The sequence below is a fragment of the Sorex fumeus genome, unplaced genomic scaffold (assembly GCF_029834395.1).
Source record: "Sorex fumeus unplaced genomic scaffold, SorFum_2.1 ptg000032l, whole genome shotgun sequence".
In the NCBI taxonomy this organism is placed as follows: Eukaryota; Metazoa; Chordata; class Mammalia; order Eulipotyphla; family Soricidae; genus Sorex; species Sorex fumeus.
This window is the reverse complement of record NW_026606089.1, coordinates 5118710-5125950: the sequence shown is the minus strand read 5'-3', so window position 1 is coordinate 5125950 and position 7241 is coordinate 5118710. Positions and strand designations below refer to the sequence as shown.

Below are 7241 nucleotides of genomic sequence, written 5' to 3'. Positions count from 1 at the left end.
TAGGAGAGCAATTCTACAAGCTCAAAGTATTTCTTACTGTGTCCATACAAAATGATTAATATTATATATGCTAATATGTTGGTTGGACAAGGAGAGGAGAAAGATCTCCTATAAGCTGTTTTCCTGTGTGTCCTGACTAGCTTGGATGAAACTGCTTTCTCCCCTTCAAACTGCCTTCAGTAAATGATTTCAGTATACTGAGACAGTTTTCCTTTTCTTTCAGAAACCTAGCTGGTCTTAGATCTGCAGATATCAGGTGCTAGCCAGGACTGATCATTGGGGTGTAGATTCCCAGCTCTAGCCAGGCTGATCTTTGGGATGCAAATCAAGGTGGTTGCAGCTTGTGAAAGTGCTTGTGGAAGGTTTCAGTTTGGCTTTGTATCTTCTTCCCTGAGGCCAGTATTACTACTGGCCTGCTGATGTAAGGAAACAATGTGGATGTAAAGAATCAATATATGGTTTGCTGCCTCAATGTTCTTTCTGTAACTCCTTTTGATGACATCACTGTTAATGCCCCTTTTAATGACAAACTGATGCCTTGGGTATGGTAAAAGATAATATGGTAAAAACCATATTTTTCTTTCTAGGACATTAAAGTTCTAAATCTATCTATTGAAGCTGCTTTGAAATACATTCCTTGATTTGGAATCACTGTCTGCCATAGGAGTGAGTAAGGACAACACTCAAATTAATAAGGTTACTTATTACTTAGAGGTTCTATGATCTATATAAGGGAATCTTCCTGGATCTCAGTGCCCGCACCTGCTTTAGAATTCCTGAGGCCTCTATGACATACATCTCTTCCATGTAATAACCTGCTGCTCCACGACCAACCAGCCTGACCCCCGTTTCCTTCCATCTCCTGACCATCGCCATCGACCTCTGTGGAGTGGTGAAATGGCCTGACCGCCAGCCTTTTATTTTTTGTGTGTTTACACAGGTTCTGCTTCCACTTCCTTCATGCATGAGTCTCCTTCAAGCTTGGGCAGCGTGGTCTTAAGCGTACCTATGGCTGGTTGCAGATGTCCTCAGCTGCCGGGACTCTACTCAGGGCAGTGAGGGAAATTCACCCATCCCCGTCCAAGGGGCCCTGGTGAGGAAAGACAGGTGCGGGGTCAGGGGACTGTCGTTTTAGACATATTTGGAATTAATTTTAGATCGAAAAGTACTTATGTGCTTAGTAATAAATTACTATACACTTGTTCAATCACTTCAGAGACCCCACTCTGCTTAGAGAACTAGATTTTTAAATACAGGGCTGTTTTGCCTGTGTGTCATGACTGAGAATCACTCTCAGTAGATATGAAACTCACTATACACAAAGATACACACAGGCTACTTGGAGTCATCTGGGTTGTTAATGTGTGTTAGCCATTAAACTTCACTGAGACCCCTTTTTCTGTCCTTTACAGGAGCCTCATGAGTCTCACCTTCCATTCAAGTTGTACTTGTAATAAGGTGGAATGAAATCATCAATATTCTCCTCACCTCTTCCTTCAGGAGAAAAATCCTACTTACATTCAAGGTGGTCAAATTGCAGAGAACACCATCCACCTTTTCCTGGTGATGTACACGGGACTGAGGTGAGAACAGCAAAAGGCTCTAGTTTAATGGTCTTAATGAAGGTTTCAGGGAAGGGCATTAAAGAAGACTCATATACCATCTTCCAAAAGAATTATTTTGTAAAACTGATGCCTTGGGTATGGTAAAAGATAATATGGTAAAAACCATATTTTTCTTTCTAGGACATTAAAGTTCTAAATCTATCTATTGAAGCTGCTTTGAGACACATTCCTTGATTTGGAATCACTGTCTGCCACAGGAGTGAGTAAGGACAACACTCAAAGTAATAAGAAGAGAAAAATATGGAAAAATTAACTCATAAAATGTTTGGTAACATATATACTAAAATTGAAATGATACAGAGATTAGCATGGTCCTTGCACAGAGATGACATGCAAACTTGTAAAGTGATCCATATTTTTGTTGCAAGAAGAATTAAAAGGGCGACTTTAAGCTAAGACAATCCACACAAGTACAAAAATTCTACATAAAGATAGCACAAATCCCCATCACAACAATCTCCTCAATGTCACTGGACTAAATGTGCCAATTCAGAGGCACAGAATGGGAAGATGAATTAGAAAACTGAACCCAACATTCAATTGCCTGAAGAAACACTTCTGAACAATCAAAGCAACCATGGGCTCAAAGTCAAAGGCTGGAAAACAATTCTTCAAGAAAGAAAAGAACACCTCCACAAAGCTGGAGTGGACATACTAGTATCAGACCATATGGACTTCAGGCTATAGGTTATAAGAGAGAGTGAAGGTCATTTCTTCATGATCATGGGATCTGTACATCAGAAAGAACTCCCCCTCCTCACTGTAGGTGCTCCTAATGACAGACCAGCAAAATTCTTAAAAATAACTTCTAAAAGACTTAAAGAAAAACATTGAGAGCAACACAATACTAGTTGGAGATTTCAACACTACTTTGTCACTTCTCAATAGATCAAACAGACTAAAGCTCAGCAAGGAAATATTTTTTAAGGGAAGTAATGAACAACCTTTGGCTTAGAGAAGACATCAAATGGGAAATAAAATGTTTCAGGAAACAAATGAGAACGAGGACACGAGCTACCAGAACTTGTTGGACACAGCAAAAGCAGTGTTAAGAGGAAAGAGTATAGCTCTGCCAGAATTCATCAGGAAGAAAGAAAGGGCCTACATGAATAAATTAGAGCTCAAGATTTTGGAAAATGACCAACAAAAGTAGTCCAAACTAGGCTGGAGGAAGGAAATAATAAAACTTTTACCAGATATCAATGAGCTAGAATCCCAAAATACAATCCAAAAGACCAATAAGAGCAAAAGCTGGTTCTTTGAGAAAATAAATAAGATCAATAAACCACAAGAAGCCTCTCAAAGAAACAAAGAGAAAGAATTCTAACAAATGGAATCAGAAATGCAAAGGGGCATATCCTAATAGAAAATACAGAAATCCATAGGATCATCAGAGATTATATTGAGAATCTTTACAGCAGGAAATGAGAGAATCTTGAATAAATTGATAAATTTTTGGATTCCAATTACCTCCCAAGGCTGAACCAAGAAGATTTGGAATACTTGAACCTATCACTACCAAGGAAATTGAAAGGATGGTCAAAAGTATCCCCCCAAACAGAATCCCTGGCCCAGATGGATTCAATAGTGAAATATTTCAAACCTTTAAAGAGGAAATGCTGCCAACATTTATCAAGATTTTCCAGGAAATTGAAGAATCATAAATACTCCCAAATAGTTTCTATGAAGCAAAGATCACCCTAATACTCAAATCAGACAGAGACACCACAAAAAAAGAAAATTACAGACTTATTTCCTTGATGAATACAGATACACAGATTCTCAAGAAAATACCAGCAAAGAGAATCCAGAAACTCAACAAAAGATCACACACTATGACCAAGTAGGTTTATCTTGGGGATGCAAGGATGGCTTAACATTCTCTAGTTAATCAACAGAATACAACATCTCAATAAAATAAAGATAAAAGTCATATAATCATATCAATTGATGTAGATAAAGCATTTGATGAGATCCAGAACCCATTCATGATGAAAAACTCTCAACAAAATGGGAGTTGAAAGTACTTTCCTCAATATAGTCAAAGCAAATTACCACAAACCTAAAGCAAGCAGTATTCTCAATGGGGAAAAACTGAAGGCTTGGAGCAGAAATCAATGAACTAGAATTCCAAAATACAATCAGGCACAAAACAAGTTACCCACTCTCACCACTCCTATTCAACATAGTACTTGAAGTATTTGCCATATGATTTCGGTAAAAAAAAAAGATATCAAAGGCATACAGATAAAAAAAGGAAGAACTCAAGCTTTTACTATTTGGAGATGACATGATACTATACTTAGAAAATCCCAAAGAATCTAAAAAAAAAGCTCCTGGGAACAATAGATTTGTTTAGTAAAGTAGCATATTACAAAATCAATATCTGGTACTCCATGGCTTTCCCATATATTAATAATGAAAGAGAAAAAAGAGATAGAGAAAAAACAATCCCATTCACAATAATACCTCAGAAAATCGAGTATATTAGAATCACCTAAAAATGTTAAGGATGTATACCAAAAAAAAAAAAACTTACAAAGCTCTACTTTACGAAATAAGAGAGTATATGAGGAAATGCAATCACATCCCATGCTCATGGATTGAGAGGTTTAACACTGTCAAAATGGCAATACACCCCAAAGCTCTATAAAGATTTAATGCACTTTCTATAAGGATACCCATAACATTTTTCAAATAAATAGATTAAACACTCTTGAAAGTCATACACAACAATAAACTCCCATGAAGAGCTAAAGCAATCTTTGGTAAAAAGAAGGGAACACCTTCCCCAACTTCAAACCCAACTACAAAGTTGTAGTAATCAAAATACCATGATATTCAGATAAAGACAGGCCTCAGATCAATGGAATATAGTCAAATATCCTGACGCTGGCCCTCAGATTATTATTACCTAATCTTTCATAAAGAGCTCAAATACATCACATGTAGCTTGCCAGGCTCTGCCGTGAGGGCTAGATACTCTCTAAGCTTGCCGGGCTCTCCAAGAGGGGCAGAGAAATCGAACTCGCATCGGACATGTTGGCTGCGTGCAAGGCAAACAACCTACTCGCTATGCTATAGCTCCAGCCCATTAGATGTATTCGATATACCAAACACAGTAACAACAAGTCTCATGATAGAGACTTTACTGGGCCCGCTCAAGCAAATTGCAGCCAACATGGCCGACCCGAGTTCGATTCCTCTGCCCCTCTCGGAGAGCCTGGCTAGCTACCGAGAGTATCTCACCCGCATGGCACAGTCTGGCAAGCTCCCATGATGTATTCCATATGCCAAATACAGTAACAACAAAGTCTCCAATGGAGACGTTCCTGGGCCCGCTCGAGCAAATCGACGAACAATGGGAGGGCCTTTACCTTTACCTTACCTTCATAAAGGCTCAAGAAATATGAAATTGAGCTAGGAAGTCTCTTCAGCAACTGGTGCTGGGAAAACTGGACAGCAACATGCAAAAAAAATATGAACTCAGACCTCTTTATAGTGCCAGGCACAAAGTCAGATCAAATGTATTAAAGACCTCAATATCATACCTGAATTCTTAAGATATATGGAGAAAAATGTGGGAAGATTCCTGCATGACATTAAAGCTAAGGGAAACTTCTAGAATGAAACACCACTGACCAAGGAAGAGGAAGCGAAGATAAACAAATGAGACTACATTAAACTAAGAAGTTTCTGCAACTCAGAAAAAATGGTGACCATGATAAAAAGAGAGCCCAAATAATGGGGAAAAATTATTTATGCAATACCCATACAATTAACCTCAAAATTCTGACTGCTGTATCATTAAGAACGCTAAATAGTTCCTGTGAATTTTATTCTTCTTCACATATATTTACTCTAAAATATTTTAGATTTCCTTTTAAACTACAGGTAAAAAGGTAAATTTATGAGTTTTTCTACAAATTAAAAATACCCCTATACATAGCCAGGTGCGACCCAAAAAACAAAAAAGCAAGCAAGTAAGCAAGCAAGAAAGAAAGAAATTAAAAATTAAAAAATAATGCAGTTTGCAATGCTAAGGATCAATCCCAGATCATCATACAATGGAAGGCAAATGCTCTTTCACTGAGTTATATCCCTGTTCTTAAACATTTAAAAAGTTCTTAATTGATGTCTCATTGCATTTTCTTTTTTAAAAAATGCTTTTCTAAATATTCCTGGTCGCCAATGTACCTCCTACATTTTGACCCTCGTTTCTCTTCTATATTTGACCTCTAAGACTCAGTTGTCACCTTATCCTTCCTATAGCCATGTTTTCCTTGGAAAAAGTTTCCAAGATCATGTCTGGCTTGCTTTAACTTGGCATAAAATGGAAACCTTATTTTCTGTATGCTCTCATGCTAGAGGAGATGATGTTTTCGACCCAGGTGAACTCTTTTCTGGGGAACTTTCTGGCTGTTTCTACTTGACTTCAAAATATCTAAAGGTAAGTCATCATCTTTTTTTTTTTTTTTTTTTTTTTTTGCGTTTTTGGGTCACACCTGCTGATGCAAAGGGGTTATTCCTGGCTCTGCACTCAGGAATTACTCCTCACGGTGCTTGGGGGGACCATACAGGATGCTGGCAATCTAACCTGGGTAGGCCGTGTGCAAGGCAAATGCTCTACCTACTGTACTATAGATCAAGCTCCCCCCCCCCGCATCCCCATAATTCATCATCTTGAGGGCCTCAGATTTTTACTTTCCATTTAGAAACTTCATCTTTACATTGACACAGTAAATTGAAACCATAAAACCTTTGAGTGGCATGTTATAATGGTAGAAGCCATGAGCAAACATTGATAACCTATAAGTTGGCATGAACGAATTCTGTCTCAGAGGCTTCACTTCTGAGAATACCTGTCACTACCTCCTTTCTGTTACGTATCCCAGGATCAGAATCTACATCAGGCCATCAGTAGAAATTGTTCACCCGAAAGCTAGCCTTCCACTGGGATCAGAATCCATGATCCATCTAACTTGTAATTTTTCATTCATGACTTGTTGACCTTGTTTCAGTTGGAGGCATCCAGAGCATAAACTCAGCTTTCCCGTTGTTTCCACAGGAAATCCAAATACCTAAGAATGTTATCATTTCTGACGCCACTGTGAAAGATTTTTTTGGAATCCCACCGTAAGATACTATCATTAATGTTATAATATTACTGTTCTCAATAGTCCGGATCTCCCCAAAGATCTCTCTACCCTCCTCACTCCAAGTGCAGACTCCAGTTTATCATGCTCCTGAACATACTTCTAATAGTTTCACTCAGGTTATCCCCTAAAGTGCACAAGTTAATTTCATACCACTCAAAGTTTTTATTCCTAAACTACCAGAGTCGGCTTGGTCCTCAAGCTTGTGTTCTCCCTTGAAGAAATACCGTGCTTCCTTTCTCTATGTCTCTCTTTGCTTGCTTTGTTAAACGAGTGTTCTCTCTTGAACATATATTCCATTCCACCCTACACCGGTTTAACAAGTTTCTAAGTGTTTTTCAGTAAAATCTATTTTGCTTCACTAAACTAAAAATTTTAAACCACCAGAGCATTGTTTAAACCAATATTTGTATCTTTTAAACCACAAATTTTGAAAATGAAAGGGGGTAAATCAATGGAA

At 38.1% G+C, this 7241-nt stretch overlaps 1 pseudogene; it reads left to right on the top strand.

Moving 5' to 3' along the window:
- Window positions 1-1886: 1886 nt before the first annotated feature.
- Window positions 1887-1985, top strand: LOC130025872 (uncharacterized; annotated as a pseudogene).
- Window positions 1986-7241: the final 5256 nt, after the last annotated feature.